A 22,652-nucleotide genomic window follows, 5' to 3' on the forward strand; every position below is an offset into this window, starting at 1 on the left:
GTTAACAGTATAATTACCATTACATAAAACACGATGGGCTCATGACTTTTGTATTTATAATACAAACATTAGCAAAATAAAGGGATTATCTTTATATCATAAAGGGATGATTTAAATTAAAAAACCAACATTGACATGAAATATTCACACAGCTGAGATAAAACTGAATTATTAACACAAATTTACTGGAATAATTCCACAATTGCCAAATTCACTTTTTTTGTTTGGCTTTGATCTTGGTCTCAAATTTTAAAATTTCACTGTATAATATAATTACTTCCATGTCCCTAGGGGTTCACCCACAGAACAATGTTTTTCCTTGTCCACACCCAACCTTCTGAGCTATGTATGACAGGAAAACATCACATAAAAGAATTCAGAAGCATGAACAAAGAAAAAAAAGTATGAAGGTTCTGAGAAAGGCAGGATGAAAACATTCAAATCTTTCTGATTTGCCAATTTAAGGCAAACAAACAGATGTTGTACATGTCGAAGGCATAGAGCATAAACAATCCAATTTATCTTTAACCAATATTCATTGTTCAGGACCACTACTGAGAAACTAAACTTTGGATTCTTTATTTGTTTGATACAAAAGATTTATAGATACAGCTGCAAAGAAGGAAGAAAACAAAATAAATCAAAATTCTCAGAGGATACAAGCAAAGAAGAAGGGTTGTTGACTGGGAATGGAAATCTGTAATGATGTATGTCAGCAAAAGCCTTCGTATCTTAAAATTCAATCCCTTCCTTTTCATAACTGTGTTTTGAGTACCTCCTTCCCGTGACACTGTCAAAACAATCTTTTCCCTTCTCATTTTCCCAGCAATCCACTCATTTGGAACTTTGCAACCACATTTTAGAAAGGACTTCAGAGCTCAGCTCAGGTTAGCGACGACGCAGGCACTCCCTCTTGTGGTACAAAAGGGAATTGCCTGTGTACACGCACTTAAACTAAACCCAAGAAGTTATTTTTACATCACTGGAGCAGGTATTTCCTGGTCTTCATTTTATAGACAAGGGAACAGCCTGAGGTCCACCAACTTACTTCCTCGAGGTATTTCAATAAAGAATACATTTAAAGCAAGATCTGACCACATATTACTAAAAGATAAATCTGAAGCCATAGGTAGAACCTAATTTTAACTTCTGTTTTGATGCAGTTTTAAAGCAACTGCTTACATAGCATCTTTGGTTTAATATATATTCGTGATTATTAAAAAAAAAGAAAAGTAAATAATTGGCAAACGTTTTCATGAGAAAGTTATTTTCCAAATGATTCTTAGAAAATATTCTCAGAAAGTATAAAGTAGGGTATTATTTTACGGATCATGAATCTACTTGTTACCAAAGTGCTTTCAAAAGAAGGACAGGGCAGAAATAAATAGAATATCCAAAATAAATTGCCACCCTTGTTTACATGCTAAAGTCTACGGACCTGAATAAGAATTTATATTTTGTGCTAACGGCATGTCAAAAACTTTAAACCTGTTGATTTCCAAACATCTTTACTATAAATCTTTATCATGAACCAGTATGATTAAAAGTACCTCCTTTACAAGGTTGTTTTAAAAGCTAAATGACCTGATGCACGTGAAAGGTTGAGCGGTCTTTTCTAAACTTCACCCATTTTCATCTTTTTTATAGGAAAGAAGTACAAAGAGTATACTTTACAAATGATAAAAATCCAGAGAGGAGAGATCAGGGAGAAAAGAGTAACCAAAGGAACTACTAAATTCTTAAATGTGATAGGTTTTCATGTGCCAGAATTTCTGCACTCTGTGACTGCCATTTTCAAGGGTGATTTTACCTGTGCACATGTGACAGACTCGACAGCCTGTGATGCTGCACAAACACAGACCACCAAGACCATGTCAAGTTTTCACTCTTGTCCCTAATGCTCCATGGGTGTCCTGACAAAGCTGGACAAGGGGTCAGAGCATCATCTTTTAGGTTCAATCGAGCGTGTGCGAATAGCTGCACTCCTCTGATAAAACCTCCAAAGTGAATTCTTGTCTTCCCAAAACAACAAGCAAAACTAATTTGGGGGGCCTTCTGTTCCCAGGTCAATGAATGATACCACCACTTGCTTAAGACGGCTGAGGCTGAACTTATCTTGACTCCACTTGCTTAAGACAGCTGAGGCTAGGGGCGCCTGGGTGGCGCAGTCGGTTAAGTGTCCGACTTCAGCCAGGTCACGATCTCGCGGTCCGTGAGTTCGAGCCCCGCGTCAGGCTCTGGGCTGATGGCTCAGAGCCTGGAGCCTGTTTCCGATTCTGTGTCTCCCTCTCTCTCTGCCCCTCCCCCGTTCATGCTCTGTCTCTCTCTGTCCCAAAAATAAATAAACGTTGAAAAAAAAATTAAAAAAAAAAAAAAGACAGCTGAGGCTGAACTTACCCTTGACTCCTTTCTTTTCTCCCTTAATCCTTCAAATTCTGCCAGTCACAAAGTCAAAAGTCACCCCCACTCACCGAATCTCTTCACCCTCTTCTCTCTTCTTTAAAGCCAATGCCACAGCTTTCAAGTCTCCAGCAAACTCCCCCCGTCCCCACCACCTGGATAACAGCCAAGTCCTATATACCCTTCAAAACTCAGCTCTCCACATGCCCTTCCCCAGAGCTTTCCCAGCCCCTCTCTGTACAGCCCCCGCACCCCTACTGAAGGCAGGTTAGATATCAGCCCCTACCCCACCCCCATGCTTCCGTTATTTTTGCAGGTTTATCTCAACTTCAGAGTGCCTATAAATCTTTGTTGAATAAAGGATTTGTTTGGGGGGAAGGAAAAATGGGGAAAAGTAGAATTACTTTATTTGGGAAAATGAATTAACGACTTTCAGTCATTTGGTTCAGTCAAACCAAATGACTCTGGTTGTTTTCAAAATAAATTACTCTAATTTGCACAGAATGAGGCAGAATCGTGGGCAAAACGTTCCAGGATTCTTGATTTTTCATCAAAATTAGGCAACTTTCTAATAGAAAGAGACTCACTTTTACCTAAAAAAGCAAATTTCAATTTCCAATTTTATATATGAAGACATGGAGGTGAAGGCAGGCATGAAGTCACTAACCCCGGAGATCCTGACTCCTAGTCTGGTACAGAACATGGCCAGACCCAGCCAAAACAGGGCTCTGGAAGGAATTCTCTTGTTTGTAGTTTCCCCATCCCCACACCCAAAGGATCTGATGCCCAGATCACCTGATATCTCCACAAACATGGGGCTGGAGACACGTGGGTGGACACCCAACACCTAGAAAGGTGTGCCTTTCTCTATCTAAAACCTGCAAAGGTGGGGCTCCTGGGGGCTCAGTCGGTTGAGCATCCAACTCTTGATGTCAACTCAGGTCAGGATGTCACAGTCTTGACATCCAGGCCCTCACTGGGCTCCATACTGGGCGTGGAGGCTGCTCCCTCTCCCGCTGCCCTTCCCACGTGCATGCGCTCGCTCTTTCTCAAAATCGATAAACATTAAAAAATTTTAAATGCAAAAGTATTACTCCATCATCAAATTCCTTCCTGATAACCTACCCTCCACATGTTGGAACTGCTTTACACGAACAGAATATTAATCTAAGAAGCCACCATTTCTCCCAGCGGCGGGGGAGGGGGGGGAACAATTATTAAACATAAAATCAGTGTTCATGTGCAAGGGAAAAACAGTGGTTAGTAGCCACTAAATTCCATGAAAGACAACTAATAATGATTTCTGTTTTACAATTAGAATCTCAAAAAGTACTTGGCATAGAGCATCAGTTTAATTGGTCTCACCAAAGTATGCCAAAGCAATAGATAACAATGAAATCAGCAATCTAGTCCAATTTCTTGAATGGTCATCTTAAAGAGAATTTAAAATGTTGAGTGGTTAATCACCTTTTAATGGCTTTATTAAGGTATAATCTACAGGCCACCGGAAGTCATCCATTTTAAGGGTACCGTTAGACATGCTTTGTAAATTTATTCAACTGCAGCACAACTATCACCAAGAATAGTTCCACTGACACAACAGTTCCCTTGTACCTGTTTATGGCTAGTCTCGGCTCCCACCTCTGGCCCCAGACAACCACGGATCTACCCATGGCTTTGCTTTTTCTGAAATTTTCATATGAATGGTATCATACAATACACAGTTCTCGGTTTCTGATTTCATTCAGCTGCCACAATGTTTTTGAGGTTTATCCATGTTGTAGCATCTATCAGTAGCGTGAACTAGTGTTTCCTTCTTTTTCATGGCTAAATAATACTCCACTGTATGACCATTTTCCTCATCTATTCACCAGTTGACAAACTGGATTGTTTTTATGTTTTTATCTATCGCAAATAATGCTGCTATGAACATCTGCTTGCTTTTTGAATGGGCACAATTTTTATAACCTAATTGGGGTAGGACTCCTATATAATAAATTGCACATGTTTAAAATATGCAATTTGATGAACTTTTACATATGTGCACATCCATGAAACTATCATGCGTAATCAAGATAATGAATCTATAATCACCCCAATGCTTCACTGTACCCCTCCCTTGAGAATCCATTTCTCCCTCCTCCCCTAAACCATCCTCAGGCAACCAATGATCTGCTCTGTCACAATCAGTTAGTTTGCATTTTGTATAATTTCACCTAAATGGAATCAGACTGTATTGTTACTCTGGGGTGGGGGGGGAGGGGGGGTGCCAGCTTTTTTCATGCAGTATAATCACTTTGAGATTCATACATGCTGTTGTATATATCAGCAGTCCATTACTTTCCTTTACTGTGTACCAATTTGCTTCTCCACCCATCTGCTGATGGGCATTTACACAATTTCTAATTTTTGACAACCATAGATAAAAGCTGTTATGAACACTGTATATAAGTTTTTGTCTAGATATATGCTGTTACTTCTCCTGATGGCCTACCTAGGGACGGAATTGCTGGGTCATATGTTAAGTGTATGCTGAACTTTTTAACAAACGTTTTCCAACAATGGCTGTACCATTTTATATTCCCACTACCAATGTGTGAGTATTCTGGGTTTTTTTGTGTTTGTTTGTTTTTCCATCCTTGCCAACACATGGACTGTCAGTCTTTTTTAATTTTAGCCAGTAGAGTGGGTGCACAGCAGTATCTTACGACTTGAATTTGCGTTTCCCTAATGATTCATGATGTTGAAAATCTCTTCATGTGTGCATTTACCTACCATTCATGTACCTTCTCTGGTAAAATGTCTACCCAAATCTTTTGCACATTTTTAAATTAGGTTACTCTCTTATGATTGAGTTGTTTTTTTTTTTTAATTTTTTTTTTTCAATGTTTATTTATTTTTGGGCCAGAGAGAGACAGAGCATGAACGGGGGAGGGGCAGAGAGAGAGGGAGACACAGAATCGGAAACAGGCTCCAGGCTCTGAGCCATCAGCCCAGAGCCCGACGCAGGGCTCGAACTCACGGGCCGCGAGATCGTGACCTGGCTGAAGTCGGACGCTTAACCGACTGCGCCACCCAGGCGCCCCTATGATTGAGTTTTAAGAGAGCTCTTCATATATTTTCAAGACACAAATCCTTTATCAGATTATCTGTTTTGTAAGTATTTTCTCCCAATATGTGGCCTGACTTTTCATTTTCTTAACAGTGGTGTCTTCTGAAAAGAAAACTGCCATTTTGATGAAGTCCAGTTTATCATTTTTTCTTTTATATACCTCATGCTTTTTAGATCTTATTTACTAAGTCTCTAACTCAAGACAAGAAAACCTCCTGCTATGTTTCCTTCTTTATATTTCCTATGATCCATTTCAAGTTTATTTGTGTGTGTGTTGTAAAGTAAAAGTCAAGCACATTTTAGTTCACATGGGTATCCAATTGTGGCAGTACTGTTTCCTGAGAAGACTATGGTGTCCCTACTGAATGACATCAGTACCTCTGTTGAAAAGCAGTGGACCACACAGGAAATACAACTATTTCTAGACATTCTGTTCCACTGATCTATCTGTCTATCCCTATGCAAATACCAAGGTCTTTGCTTCTGTAGCTTTATGGTAGGTTGTGAAACCAGGTACTACACATCCCCCAACTTACTTCTTTTTTAAAGTCACTTTGATTATTCTAGATTCTGCATTTCCATATGAATTTTAGACTCTGTTTTCTCTATAAGTACTTCTCTAAAAATCCTTTCTGAGATTTTGACAACGCTGTTGAACCTATAGATTAATTTGGGGGAAACTGCCACATTAACTATATTAAGTCTTCCAACCTATAAACATGGCAATATGTCCCTCCCTATTTGGGTATACTTACTACCTTCGATTAAACTTCTCTCATTGAATTCATTTATATGTATTTTGGTCTTTTTGATGCTATTATGAATGGATTTCTCTATTCTTGACACTTCATATAAATGGAGCTATCTTCTTTCACTTAGTATAATGTTTTTAAGGTTCACCCACATTATAGCCTGTGTCAGTACACCATTCCTTTTTACTGCCTAATGGTATTCCACTATATGAATACACCACGTTTTAGTCATCCACTTATCAGCTGACAGACCTCAGTTTTCCAAGGGGTGGCGGTCCTCTTAGAAATTTGCTTGCACTTCTACGGTAGAATCTGCCTCTTCCATGAATGTGGCCCCTGTTGTCTTAGTTTTTTGTTTTGCTTTGTTTTGAGGTAATCTCTACACCCAACGTGGGGCTCGAACTCACAACCCTGAGATCAAGAGTCGCACGCTCCACCGACTGAGCCAGCCAGGCACCCCTACTTACTTTTTAAATTCGTATTTCTGTTCTGTGGCCTGGTTCCCTCCAGGCTACCTCTGTGTCTTCATAGTGTCCTGGTTAGCCACAGGCCACGGTGATTTGGGGAGAGGCTGTGCCCAAATTCATTGTACCTGTAAGGCTACCCCCCTCCACTGAGGAAGCTTTATGTGGGTTGAAAAAGCATTCGAAGCTGTCTCCAGCTCTCAAGGAACTCCCTGACTTTTGCTTTTTGCTGGGCTGTCTTGAGTCTCTATCCCCTAAGGCATGCAAAGTTCAGCCCTCAGCCATGACTGCGCGGAGAGCTGATGTCAGCCCTTCAATGGCTCTCTCATTTCAGGGATCTCCCCGTTAAATTCCTGGCTGGTGGCCCCAACCCAAGACTGCAAAACCGAGGTAGCAAAGCTGTAGGTTCTCCCTGTCCATTATGAACCGAGTGTGCCACTTTTAACCAGCAAAGCTGTGGGTTTTTACCGCCAACCCCACCAAACTGCATCTATCACTTCTGGTAAGAAGTACCCGCTGGTAAAACTGCAGTTCTCACCAAGTGAGATAAGAGGCGGGGGAGGGGCCCCGGCAAGAAAGGCCACAGAACTCCCACTCGTCACCCAACGTTCCAGTGTGACTATTGTCTGCCTTTCCAGTCTATCTCCAGTGCCAGAAATTATTGCTTTTGTCAATCTTGTCCAATTTTATACTTGTTTTATTAAGAAAGGACCACCCGATCTCTTTACATCATCATTAATGGGAGTGACCTTGGCTATCTATCCATTTTTAATCTCTCAACCTCCCATAACGTAAACCTCTTAAAAATATAGTATGACTATAATTCCACTTCGAGTATCAAATGCAGAACTGCTTTCCGAGTCTGACATAAAATTTATCATCATAGCCTGCGTCATTTTCCATTTAAGAGCCCTGCCACACAGTGCCAGCAAACTAACAGTACATTAAAAGTACTAGAACAGTCAGTTGTTCAGTAATTTTGAGTTCCTAGGGGATTAATTGATTGACTGCTTGGATCTCAGCCGTGGCTCTTAACCACAAAACTCTATGATGGGCCCAAAGACGACGGATTTTGTGGTGTTATTAACAATGCCTGACAGGGGCAAAAAGCAAACTCTTGCAGATTCCACTAGTATTGTTTTAAGTCGTCTCAATCCACATTTTGTAACACATTTTCTCCCCAGTTATTCAGAAGACCCTCAAGCCTAACTTGCCTTTAGCACTGTGACTCGTGTGTATAGAATGCTTTGTAGCTGACACACGAAAACCTCATGCAGGAGGTGGAGCAAATCGTATCCTCATTTTATACCTGTTGGAAGTGAAACACACAGGGATTAAGTACTCCACGTGGCAGGTGAGTCAGATCTAAGATCCAGTTATTCTGGCGACATTTTGTCTTGTGACCTTAGGCGTGTCTTTGCAGCCATCTCTTCCAACATTTTGGTAACTTCTTTAAAGGCAAGGAAAACAGATTACCGCCCCCAAGCAATAGCCTTCTCAACACTTTCAGTTGAGAATAGGCTCAGCATTTATTTCCTTAAAAATTTTAATTATAGCTATGAGAATACAGACCCTGAGCAAGAAGAAATGAAGTCAAATCTGTAACAATTATAAAAGCAACCTTTAACACAATGCCAACCTCTACACACACACACACACACACACACACACTCTCTCTCTCTCTCTCTCTCTCTCTCTCTCTCCCTCCCTCCCCCCCCCCCCCCCTCTACCAAACACTGTTCTATGAAATCCTTCTGGGAGGGAAACAGTAACCCTACCCATACACACATACACAAGGTGGTGGTCTTAAATGCCACAAATCTGGTGGATCATTTTAGAAGAGTACCTTGAAATCTCTCCTAATGCACACATTGGGAGAAATGAGGTAATTTCTTTCGTCTACAAAACCAAAACCCTGACTCCCTTTTGCCTCCACAGTTCCTCAGAAGAGGGTCTACACTCACCCTCTTCCAGGCATCTCCTCCAAGCTCTCCCTCGAATCTGTTTCCCTCTGACTTCACTAAAACCTCCCCCTCTTGTCAAGGTCACTAACAACCTCCTCGTTGCTAGAGTCAAGGATCGATTTTCAGCTCGCGTCTTACCTAGCCCATCAGGAGCATTTGACAGTGCTGGTTATTCTTGCTTCCAGAGACACTTTCTCCCCTTGGTGACTAAAATATCCCAATGTCTACCTTCCCGTCTTTTCCTCACGCTTCTTGTTGAGACTCCCGAGCTCTGATTGTTGCCGTGGTCGTTTGGGTCCTAGACCTCTCTGCTTCCTTTTTTTTTAACTAATGGAACAGCAGTACAAAGATCTGGCTTCTAGTCCTGGCTCTGCTGCTACACAGGCATGTGACCTTGTGCAAGTCCCTTAATTCCCCTGAAACTCACTTTATTAATCTCTAGGGTAGAGGAGGCAGGCTGAGAGGTCTCCAAGGTAAATTCCAGTCCTAAGACTCAACGGCCATATTTAAAAAGTACTAATTTCCAAAGAACTGACTTGATTATTACATAACATTTCTCAAAATTATAATGTTTCCCCTTATTAGATTTGACTTATTTTATTGCTTGTTATTCTTATCAAACTTAAACATGTATGTAGTTTATAGAGTCAAATACTCATCAAGGGCTTATGAAAAACGGCAGCCCACCATCCTCACATCTATCCCTCTTCGGAGGCACTTGTAAAGAAACTTTTGAACTTACAGAAAAGTTGAAAGTACTCGGGTAGTCATGCCTGAATACCTACTAAAGGCCTACTGCTGACATTTCACCATGCTTCCTCCACCTTTTTCTGTAATTCCTTTCTGCCAGACCATCCGAAAGGGGAAAACAGATGTAGGACATTTCACTCCTAAATACCTAAGTATGCATCTTCCAGAAATAAGAACACCTCCTATGTAACTCCAGCATCATTGCCACACCTGAGAAAACTAATTCAGTAACATCGTCCGATGGGCATCTTTGAGTGTGGATGATGCTACGGAATTACGGTCTGTTTCCTCTCCTCTTTTCCATCTGTGCTCACCGCCTCGGTGGCTTCAACTCTTCTTTGGGCTTTAAGTAATGATAATTGCTTATGATTTCCGATTTGCCTCTTCAGCCCTGACCTCTCGTTGAACTCCAGGCTCTGCCTACCTGACCTTTCCACTTAGATGTCTACAGAGGCTTCCCAGAGTTAATGTGTCGCAAACTAAGCACCCCCTCCCCGTCAATCTGTTCCTCCCGATCTCAACCAAAGGCAACTCCACTCCATTCCTCAGCTGTTAAGGTGGAAGAGCTTGACATATCTCTTTCTCTCTCTTTCCACATCCAAGTCCACAGTAATGGGTAATTAATTAATTCCACCACTTCTCGTCACTCTCCTCGTTTATGGGCTCAGGCACCACCATCTCTCGCCTGGGTCACTGCGGTAGCCCTGAACCGGGGCTCTCTGCTTCCACTCTTGCGAACGCTCCCACCCTCACCCCCAAGCACTTTGTCAAAACAGCTTCCACAGAAAGATCCTGTCACTTCTCATCTCGAAACCCACCGACTGCTTTCCACCTTACTCGAAGCCAAAATCCTTGCAAGTGTTCGCCTGATGTGCCCACGCACTCCCTTTCATCTCCTCCTCAATCTCTCCAAACCATCACCACGCCTCCTTCCCCCATGCCAACAAACAGGAGAGCTCCTGCCACGACGTCTCTGTGTTGCTATTCCTTCTGCCTGGAACGCTCTGCCCCAAATATCCGGAGGGTCTTTCTCTCACCTTCCTCAACTCTTTGCTCGAACATCACCCGTGCAGTGAGGCTTTCCTTGAAAGCACTTATGGCTCTCTAACAGATTATGTATTTTTTTCTTACTTATCTTAGCCTGTTTTTAGTCTCTATGAGAAAGTTAACTCCATGAAGGCAGCAAGTTTTATTTTGTTCCCGACTGTATCACCAGTGCCTAGACTACTGTCTGGCACATGTAAGCACTAATAAATATCTGATAAATCAAAGAATCCTATTCTAAAAAGAATACAGATTTATATTCATTTATCCATGCACACACCAGAAGGTTCAAGCCTAAAGAATACCGCATAATGGGTAACTAAGAATTGTTAATCATATACGATGACACGGCTACCTCTGCCCTTTGGAAATATAACGTAATCCACAAGTAATTTAGAATTTTCTAGCAATCAGTCACATAGGAAAGTAAAAGAAAACATTAAGTGGCTTACTTAACCCAACAGATCTAAACAACTATTATTCCAACATGTGGTTCATACAAAATTATTAATAAAATATTTCACAGCCTTTTTTTCAGACTAAGTCTTTGCAATGTGGTGTGTATTTTATGCATAACACATCTCCGTTGGGGCTAGCCACATTTTAAATGTCAGTAGCTACATGTGGCCAGTGGCTACCATATGGGACAGCACAGATATAGACCTAATTTAAATAACCCCATCGAAGAGGGGAACATCTTGTGTATTTATTGTTTTGAACTTCACATTCCAAAACAAGACCATGGTACAACCTCATGGTTTCCTAGTTTTGTTAAAACAGTTTCAAATGATATAACAAGACGAATAACAGCTTTCATTCTGAGAAATAATTTATGTCAAGATTACTGGCCCAACTCTTTAAATTTCATTCAGATGTTTTGATTAGAAAGCATGCATGCTCTTCTTTCTTAGTCTCCTCAATTAAAAACGAAAGTTAAATACAGAGAGATTCTATGTTCTTGTCTACATTAGCAGGAAAAAACATCATTATTTTCAAATAGAAAGAGCTATTAAAATTCTGCTTCCACAAAACAAACCAGTATTTATTTCAAGTTAACCAAAATACATTCTATGTTAAAAGACAATTTCTGTAAGGATATAATTGCATTTTTAAAATTCATTAACAGTTAACAGTCTTACTAATAATTTTGCATTTCTTAATATGAAAGTAAAATAAAGCACTAAGGAGAATGCTTTTAAATTTTTAATATATGCATTTAGGTCTTCAATGTGTTTCTTAAAAGGTAAAGTATTACGCACGGAAAATGCTTTCACTAACTTTTTTTTATCATTAGGGGATTAACTTCTGGAAACCCATTATTTATAAATATTCACTTATAGGAATTACAATAATTGCCATCATTATTCAACAACAAAATTTAAAGAACCCCATTAAAGTGCATAATACTTTAAGCCTTTAAAGTTACAAAATTTTATTTTTTTAAAGCAGTTAAACACAACACACAGCAGTTATCTACTTACTCAGATGTCGATCATCTGAGGGTGTTATCGATCATCTCCCCTGAACTGGCAGGTTTGAGCTGAGATCATCGGTGAGTCAGAGAAACTCCAGAAGGTAAAATATCTTCTAACCTTCAAAGGCATTAATAAAATGCCTGTGTGAGGAAAATAAAAAAATGGAGTTACAACCAAGAGAGAATTCTCGCGAGTGTCTTGTCTAGATAGGAAATAACTTGCTTCTTTTCTTTCTCTTCTCTTTAAGCGAGGGCTCAGAACACGTTAATTCATGGCCCTGGAATTGTGGGTGAGCAGAGAGAGCAATACTTTGCGTTCTAACCACCCTCTGTTTTAAGAACTCTCTCTGGGGAGAAGCCTAACTCAGTTTAATAATGCATGCATCCTGGACTATCACCTGGTCACCCTTTTACCGGCCCGACCCCTCAACCAGTAGATCCTCACTCTATAATCATGGTGCAAAACTAAGACACTTCTGAGAGTGAAAAGAGGAACTTTGGAAATATTTATTTATTAACTAATAAATGGTCTTTATTATATTGGTTTATATTCCAAAAAAAATAAAAATAATTTACATCCACTACATTAAAGCAAAAAATTAAAGGCTTATTTACACTACATGAACGCTTAAAATACCACAGGCAGATTAATCATTCTTGGTACATATGCATGTCCTTCAATCTGTTTACTTAATAGAGTCTATCTCTCATACCGTGTCACTGGTGCCGTTGCTAAGAAAAAAGGCTGGCATGGTATTATTTTTCAATCGTTCACCGTTGCCAAAGTCTTTTCCAAAGTTTCATTTTATGTTAAATAACCTGAAATCACTGACATTGTCTGACTCTTCTGTGTTATTATTTTTAACAAGAAATGCTCTCTTCACAGCTGCTAATTCTGCTCAAAGAAAATTCTGCCAGAGGATATTCTCAATTCTGTTCGTTTCACACCAAGACTGTTTAGTATTTAGGTCTAAAGATGTTCACAGATACTACCTTTTGGCCTAAACTGGAATCCCTTCTTGCACTCTTACCCCCTCCAGTCCATTCACCTTGACACACGGCCCCACAGGGGGTTTTCTTGCCCAATGCAAACCTCATCGTGTCACTTCCCGACTTAAAACTTTTCAATGGCTCCCACTGCTCCTTGGATATAATCCAAAACCTTAACAGGGAGACCCGGTGCCTTCCAACCTCTCAAATCCTCAAAAGCAGCAGGCCTTCTCTGCCCCAGGGCCTCTGCCTGCTCTGTTCCTTTGGCTCAGAATGCTTTTCTCGGTCGTGGCCACGCTTCACGTCGCAGAGTCTCCTAAAGCCCCCAGCCTAAGTTACCCCATGGTATTCTCTCCCAAAAAGGACTCGTACTTTTCCTACAGAGTGTTCATCAAAATCTGTATTGACTTATTTGTGTGCTTTTGGAAAGCCTATCTCCACCAGGCAGTAAAATCTTCAGGAGTGTGTAGAGATCACTCCTGTTTGATTCACCCCTTCATCTTCAGTCTTTACCCAGCACCTGGCACGGTCCTTGCCACCTTGTGAGCCTTCACTAAATATCTGGTGAACGAACGAATAAAAGACTGAGAAGGAGAAAGGAAGGAGACAAAGGACATTCTGGTTAGCTGAGTCAACTTGTCATCTATGGCCAAAACACCTCACAATCCTAAAAGGAACTGCATCATCAATGGTCCCCTCTACAAGGGATGACTCCCTTCAACATATAAACAGTCTGAAAGGGAGACAGAAAAAGACCTCTCTCTTGACCCCACATTCCAATGAATAAACTCCCATTTCTCCAATCCAATTTTATAGGAATACTCAAAAGAGCTGACTATATCTGCGGTCTCCAATTCTTTCCTCCCATCCTCACTTGAACCCATTCTAATCAGGCCTTTGTCCCCACTGCTGACCTAAAACTGCTCTTGTTAAAGCCACCAATGACTTCCATCTTGAACTATGTGAGGTCTGGGTATCTTTCCAACCCTCCAACTATCCAACCATCTTGAACTAGCCAGGCACTGAGACAGGCATTTAAAAATGAATTATCCAGGGATGCCTGGGTGGCTCAGTCGGTTAAGCGTCCAACTTCAGCTCAGGTCATGATCTCACGGTTTGTGAGTTCAAGCCCCACACCAGACTCTGTGCTGACAGCTCGGAGCCTGGCGCCTGCTTCGGATTCTGTGTCTCCCTCTCTCTCTGCTCTTCCCCCCCGCTCATGCTCTGTCTCTCTCCTTCAAAAATAAACAAACATTAAAAAAAAATTTTAAATAAAATAAAAATGAATTATCCATTTAAACTGTTCATCACAGCCGCTCTATGAGGCAGGAAGTATTGTTATCTCCAGAGAGAGGTTAACTGAATTCATTTAAGGCTACTCAGGTCAGGAAAAAAAAAAAAAAAAAAAGGCAGTAGAGACCAGTTTTATCACATCTACTAGTCAATTCTCAGCTTAATGGACCATCACCCCATGCCAAATTCCAGATGATCCATCCCACTGAGAATAATGCTCCTACAGGATTCCCCATCTCAGTAAATGATAATTCCATCTTCCAAGTCATCCCAGACTTTTCCTTTTCCCTCACACCACATACCCAATCCATCAGCAAATCCTGTTGGCTCAATCCTAAAAATGTATCTGAATTGTAACTATCTCTCCCTATATCCACCACCACAAATGCTCTCTGAGCCTCCTTCACCTCCATCTGGATTACAGCAATAGCCTCCCAGCGGATTCTTCCCTTGCCTCATTGCAGTTTTCAAAACAAAAGGCCAGAGTCCTACTGATTTTAAAAATTCAGATCATAACACTTTCTGCTCAAAACCCACCAAATGCTTCCCTTCCCATTCACAGTAAAAGTCACCATAGTGGCCTACAAGGTCCTTAACTGGCCCCAGAAAACCTCTTGCTTCATCACTACCAGTCTCTCCCTCATTCACCCGTCTTATCCTACAGCCTTCTCTGCTACTCCTCCAGGATGTGAACACACTCGTGCCAGGGTTGTTGCAGTAGACTGCTGTTCCCTCTCACCGGAATGTGCTTCTTCACAGATATTTGCATGATACTCTCCATCACCTACTACAAACCCTTAATCCAAGTATCAACCTGTCAGGGAGGCCTTCTCTGGCCACTCTATTTCATGTAACACACCTCATCACCACCACTACAACTTTCTAGCCACTTACCTTGATTTACTTTTATTTGTTTATACCCATTCATTCATTTATTCATTCGTATCACTCCCACTGAGTACCTCCCTCTCCTCTTTTTTTCACTTTCCCTTGTAGACTTTAAGCTTCTTGAAGGAAGACACTTTTGTTGGGTCCAATACTGTATCCCTCCAGTGGCAAGAAAATGCTTTGTCACCAATATGTATTTACTGAATAAATAAATGGTTGAAAATAAGATTATGGGTAGGCAATCTACCTATATCTCCAGACCTTACTGTTATTAACAGAAAGCTCTTGGAGAACACAGACCATGCAGTCACAATCAAATTTTGCAGAGTAACTTGCACCGTATTAGTATAATTTCATCACTTATCATATTTTTCATTGAAATTTTAGTTTTCCCATGTTATGAATGTTACTAACTTAAACAGTTAAGTGGAACACTTTAAAAGAAGACATTTGGATCTCAATTACCAATACCAAATTCCTTCAACTTGTACTGCAGCTATCCAACTGCATCCTCCTTTTGGGAGGCTTAAGTTTATCTGGTAACGCTTTGCCTGCGAGCGTTGTCTTGAAAGAGTTACTCTGGAGCTCCCACTGTTACGTTATTTGCTGCATTATCTGGAAGACCTTGTAGCTATGCAGAGGCCTAAACTGGATGATAGGAAGAACGGTGACTAAGAGTCTAGCTGTGGCTGCTTTCTTTCACAAGGTTCTTCCTTAAACTTCTCTGGTGTACCGACGAATTGCTGGAACACTTTCAGAGACATTTCTCAGCCTACAGCCAAATGGTTTCGAGGTTCTTTTCATGAGTCTGCCTGCCTTCCTCCCACTGCCTGCACACATTTCCATCTCTAATCCCCAGACTCCAAGTCTAAGCCTAGTGTAGTTCTTAGTGGACGCTACATAAAGAATATTTTATCGATGCAGTACTTTTACGTGCTGAACTAAATTTCACAGACAAAACTGGGGCAAGGTGGATTCTGATACTATTAGTCTACTTTTATATCCTGTTCAACCTTGTCTCATATTACCAAGAAATTCAAAACCATTTGCATTATTTCCTGAATTATCAAAACCGAAAATTTAATGAGAATCTATACACTTTCAATGTATGTTATTACTGCTTTTCTTAAGTGTCAATGTAAAACAACACTGCTAAAATCAGAATAGATCCTAACACGCCTATGTATAGATACATCTAAATGTGTATAGTAAATGCGTATAGTACAGATAAGTGTAGAAAAGTGTATATATCTATATGAACAGTATATTATATGGATATTATATAGACATAGATGTATATATCTATATGAACAGTATATTACATAGACACTATATAGTATACCATGGTAACAACCTAGTATACAGTTTAGAAAAACTGCAAATATGTGGCCATTATCAATAATATGAGAGAATGAAGAATATTTCTTAAGTACCTACTGTATGCCAGGCATCTTATCCACGTTATCACAAGTAATCCCTATGATAGCCTTGTATGGGAGGTATACAGCCGCAGACTTCAAAACCCCTCAAGATGCCTTCCTAAATCCCAGTACCACATCCTCTTACCTACCCAGGTGTGACTCAGTCTTAAGAAGTAGAAATTACTAGTTAAATTTGAGCAGGTAATAATTAACACCCATTTAAGACTGTTTTATCTGGCAAACACATAAAGATCAATCTCAAACCTACAGGACAGGCTATAATGTCTTAAAATTTTTTCGGTTAACTCACTCTGGAAGGCCCAAAGGATACAAGCATTCTTAAAAGAAACTGCACATTCTATAATGACCATACTGAAGGTTTTCATGATAAAGACAGATAGTTACTTGTACTTGACCCTCAAAGTATTTCAGGCAAAATTTGTTTCTTCCATGTCACATAAGTTGTGAAGTCTTAAATTACTTTCTGTCCTGGAAACATGTTAATGAGTGCAAGCTCCTTGGGGAAAAGACGACTCCACTTGTGTCCTTCATTCTGACGTGAACCAGACTTCTGAGTGGGCAGAAATACAGACCCAGATCTTAAAATGCCATGAAAAATGCTGTGTGCTTCCTTCAACGCTTAAAAGCGTCACATTAATCTACAAAATAAAATATCTCCAATGTAGGAATTTGTTAGAGGGCTTAAGACAGACAAAATAAAATCAGCACCAGGGCTCCTGGGTGGCTCAGCTGGTTGAGTGTCAGACTTCAGCTCAGGTCATGACCTCACAGTTTGTGAGTTCGAGCCCCACGTCAGGCTCTGTACTGACAGCTCAGAGCCTGAAAAGCCTGCTTCAGATTCTGTGTCTCCCTCTCATTCTGCCCCCACCCTGTTTGCTCTCTATCAAAAATAAATAATAAAGATTTAAAAAGTTAGAAAAAAAAATGAAATCAGTACCTCTACAAAGCCACACTGACAACACTTAATATTATAGAGAAATCTCTAACGGTCCTACTGGCAATCATGATTTTCTAAGCTCCTTCCTTCAACAGAGTTTCAAAAGAACAGAGGTGCTAGATTCTGTGCTCTCAGAGCCCCTCTGCACCCCCAGCCCAGAGCCAGCGCACGCACCTCCTGAGCCACGGCTGCGTGGCCTCCTCAGCTCTGCTTTCTGGAACCTGATCCACGGGAACTGCACTCCTGGACCTTTTACGTAACTGTGGTTGAAGATATTTTTCACCAGGTTCTTTAAACAAGATTCACGTGATAAATTTCTGCTCGAGTTTAGTTCCAGGAAATGTTTGGTTTCTGCAGATGTTTGTAATGCTTCCGGTTGTCAGTACATGAAAATTATATAATTCTGTGTTTCTTTTTTTCACTTGAGCAAGTAGAAAACGTTAAAATCAAACAGATTGCCCAAATTTGCTCAACACTGACTGACACTTGGGAGTACTTAACCCTCAACTTCTTTTAGTTCAGGTTGGTTTTATTTTTTTAAAAGTTACCCTACCTTTTGGCCTAAAATGTGTATGGTGCAGTAAGTGTTTTCAGAAACAAGAAAAGCTGCAAAATGTAAAATGTAAAAGACGTACATAATGTTGACCTGCTTGTAAGTTCCAGACTAAAATGGAAAAACAAGAAAAACACAGGGATGTTTTTACAGTGAGAAGGTGTAAATGCCCAGAATAAATGCCCCAAAATAAATTCTCTGTTATCCAAACGACACAAAAAATTCCATAAGGAGACAAAACAGCACTCCACCTTCTTGGTTTAAACCCGGTTCACACCAGTTTGTGAACACCCAAATATGCTCTTGGTTAAAATTTCCCTAGCAATACTAAAAAGTCTGACATTTTTACAAATTACTGTAGTAAGAGAGATCTTCAAACATTACTCTGAAAATTAAAAATGTCTTAGAAGAACGAATTAAACTGGTTTTATGACAAGGATACATTCTAAGTCACTTCATTTGGAAAGCAGTCCAGATTACATGTCTGGATATGATAATCGTCATCAGCCCAGAATGGTTTTTAGCTCCTTCACTCCTTCTCAAAACTGATGTTCAGTGATAGGTGGCTCCTAATTTATTACTGTATTTATATTCTACCTCCTTTCACAACACATTTGAAACAGTCTATAAAAATGCAGACATTATAATAAAACTATAATTTATAAATATAAAAATTCAGACAAGAAAAAAATACCATGCAATTATATAGGCCTGAAAGTTACTTAAATTAAGCCATAAATTTGGCCCCATACTGTCCGGTTGATAAAGCAAAACAGAAAAACCAATGAATTGCAAAATTCACACTGGTCATGATGGGATGTGGTCCGGAGGAACAGAATTTGTCTTAGTACGCAAAATCTGAGAAATATTTCTCTAGCATATTATCACATAAATAATACACTGGGGTCTTCAATACTGGCCCTGATAGACATCCTGATTGGTTCATCCAGCAGTTTCTTACAGTATGTAACATACACAGCAAAAATATAAAGCTCTCTGATAATCTGGATATATATTCAGATGATAAAAAATAAAACCTAAAACGTATGTCCAACAGAACTTTCTGTGATGTTTGAAAACGTTCTACATCTATACTGTCCAGTATGGTAGCCCACTTGTCACATGTGGTTACTGCACCCTTGAAATGAGGCTAGTGCAACCAAGAAACTAAGATTTTAGTTACATTTAATTTTAATTTTAAGAGCCATATTAGAAAAGCAAGTATCTACCCACTGGACTGCACATTTCTGAAACATTAGTTATCAGACATTTTTCAGTAGCCGAACCATTCTGGGGTTGGCAAACACAGATGGAATCGAACACGTAAGAAAATAAAGATGGTATCTTATATGTATTTATTTTTATAAGTTCAAATTTACAATATTAATTTATAGGCAATGCGAATATGAGCTTTCTAATCAGTGAAAATTAAAAATGGAAGGCTGTAAACGAGAGCTGATAAACGTAGATCGGCCCCAGTAAACACTTTCTGTATTTCGTTTGGATGCACTTCGCAGTGCCCACGTGGCACTCCTAACTGCACATTCTGAGCCACCCAATCAGCACAGGCCACACACAGAGCAGCCATCTACTCAGAAAGCCTAAGAAGAAAACACGGCATGCCAGCAGGGCAGTTTCACGTTATTTCTCTTCATGGGAGGAGTCTTCCCACATGGCCAGCCCAGAACTTTGGATTCAGATGACAGCTCAGTGCAAGGAAATGAGAATCCCAGGGTGGGTGTAGAGTCACGCAGGCTTAGAAGTCTTACGTCACAAAGAGAAACCAGTATCTCACATGATGGTCCCAATCGCAGCTTCTAGGGCCCCCACAAAGGACATACCCATGTCTGAACGGTGCTCCCAGGGAAGCTCAAAACTCCTGCTTCTAACCAAGAACTTAAGAGTTCATGTATAGTTCCTCCCAGTCCAAATACATTTACCAAGTAAAGGTCACTTTTATCATAAGCAACGTTGCCTAGTAACATAGTTGACTTTCCATTTTTATCAGGATTCAGAGGAACTAAGTAGAAAGTTCATCCGAGGTCAGATATGTACTTACAAAACGAGAAATGGTTTTGTTAATTCTTTACCTTTATGATTTAAAACTATATATGGGCGCCTGGGTGGCTCAGTCGGTTGAGCGTCTGACTTCACCTCAGGTCATGATCTCATGGTGGGTGGGTTCAAGCCCAATGTCGGGCTTTGAGCTGACAGCGCAGAGCCTGCTTCAGAGTCTCTGTCTCCCTTGCCCCTCCCCTGCTCTCTATCAAAAAGAAACATTAAAAAAATCTTAAACTCTGTGTGTGTGTGTGTGTGTAGGCACCTGGATGGCTTGGTTGGTTGGGCACCTGACTCTTGATTTCAGCTCAGGTCATGATCTCATGGTTCATGGGTTCAGGCCCACGTCAGGCTCTATGCTAGCAGTGTGCAGCCTGCTTGGGATTCTCTTTCTCCCCCCATCTCTGCCCCTCCCCTATTCACACTCTCTCATTCTCTCAAAATAATAAGTAAATAAACTTAAAAAAAGACTATATATGTATCCTAGCATATCAAAAATAGGAAAGAACCTGATTAACTTCATCAAAATGCTACAGGAAAATCATACCTAATGATTAAATAATACAAGTCTTTTCTTTAAAAGCCAGGAAATGAGACAGATGATGACAATCACTATTTCTATTCAATAATGTAGAGGTCCTAGTCAATGTAATAAAAAAATAGAGAGGCATGTGGCTGGCTCAGCCAGTACAGCATGTGACTCTTGATCTCAGGATCATGAGTTCAAGCCCCATGTTAGGCATAGAGACTACTAAAATGGGGGGGGAAGGGCGCCTCAGTGGCTCAGCTGGTTAAGTGAATGACTCCTGATTTTGGCTCAGCTCATGTTCTCATGGTCATGAGATTGAGCCCCGCATGGGGCTCTACACTGAGCACGGACCTACTTGGGATTCTCTCTCTCCTTCTCTCAAAACAAATAAATAAACATTTTTAAAAAAGGGAAAAATATAAGTAAGATAAAAATTTATGTGAGTTGACCAAACTGTCCTTATCTCCCAAGTGTTAATTATTTACATAGAGAATTATGAAGGAAAGCTATTAAAACTAATTTTTAAAAAGTTTATCAATGTTTCTGGAGAGAAGAATCAATATACAAAAGTTAATATAATTCCTACAAGCCAAAAAAGACCACTTTGAAATTTAAATAGGAAAAACTATCATTTAAAATGGTAACTACCAGGGCACCTGGGTAGCTCAGTCAGCTGAGCATCCAACTTTGGCTCAGGTCATGATCTCACAGTTCGTGAGTTCGAGCCCCACATCAGGCTCTGTGCTGACAGTTCAGAGCTTGGAGCCTGCTTCGGATTCTGTGTCTCCCTCTCTTTCTCTGCACTTTTTCATTTGCACTCCATCTCTGCCTCTCCCTCTCAAAAATCAACATTAAAAAAATTTTTAATAAAATAAAATGGTAACTACTGCTATAAGCTTTCTAATGATCTAACAAAAAAACTTTAAGAGCTTTATGGAGAAAATTACAGAGTTGAGTAAACAGAGAAATATTTATGGGTGAAGATCTAATAAATATTCCTAAATTGAATTCAATAAAACTCTAATAAAACTTCCCACAGGGCTTTCATGGACCATGTTAAGTTGATCCTAAAATCCATAAGAAAAAAGAGCCAAGAAGAACAGCTTTGACAAATAATAATAAGAAAACAGGCAGGGAACTCGCCCTTCAAAATGTTAAGACTTACATAAAACTACGGTAAGTAAAATGGTACAGACAAATGAAAAGGCAACAGAGAACCCAGAAAAAAACCTCCCATACGTTTGGAAATCTGACACATAATAGCAGTGATACTGCAAATCAGTGGGGCAAGACTGGGTTATTGAACAGTGATGCCTGGACATAGGTCATCTGTAAGGAAATAAAACTAGATCCATGTTGCATACCACCGATAAACATGAAAATAAAACTTTGAAAACTTAGAAAAAAAACACCCGTGGGGTAATGCAAGATTTTAAAAATAAGATACAAAATGTTGATAACTATTACTACGTTAAAATTTTTTTTTAATTCTAAACAACAAAAGATTGTTTAAACAAAATGCAAATCCAAGCCATGGACTGGGAGAACGTAATGATAACCAACAAAGTGTTCATCTGCAGAAAACATAAAGGACTCCTAAAAACACAAAGCAAACACAAACAACTCAATTTTTTAAAAATGGAACAAGGCACCTAGGTGGCTCAGTTGGGTGTCCGGCTCTTGACTTCATCTCAGGTCGTGGTCTCACGGTCGTGAGATTGAGCCCTGCTTAGGATTCTCTCTCTCCCTCGCTCTGTCCCTCGCAAACCTCTCTCTCAAAATACATAAATAATTTTTTGAAATATGGAACAAAAAGTGTGAACAGCCAATTAACAGAAAAGAAAATCTAAATGGAAAATAAATATAAGGTAGGGTGCCTGGGTGGCTCAGCCGGTGAAGCATCTGACTTCGGCTCAGGTCTTGATCTCGGGAGCCTGTGACTTCAAGCCCCGCGTCGGGCTCTGTGCTGACAGCTCAGAGCCTGGAGCCTGCTTCAGATTCT

The 22,652-nt window shown here is 40.1% G+C and overlaps 1 long non-coding RNA gene across 1 annotated transcript in view; it reads right to left on the bottom strand.

Annotated features, from left to right (window-relative positions):
• Positions 1 to 11,594: 11,594 nt before the first annotated feature.
• Positions 11,595 to 22,652, bottom strand: part of LOC125161267 (uncharacterized) — a 50,841-nt gene continuing 39,783 nt past the window's right edge. Inside the window, exon 4 of the long non-coding RNA XR_007150516.1 lies at positions 11,595 to 12,101. This is a non-coding gene — a long non-coding RNA (uncharacterized LOC125161267). The remainder of the gene's footprint in view (positions 12,102 to 22,652) is intronic.

Source organism: Prionailurus viverrinus, chromosome A2 (assembly GCF_022837055.1).
Source record: "Prionailurus viverrinus isolate Anna chromosome A2, UM_Priviv_1.0, whole genome shotgun sequence".
Taxonomy (NCBI): Eukaryota; Metazoa; Chordata; class Mammalia; order Carnivora; family Felidae; genus Prionailurus; species Prionailurus viverrinus.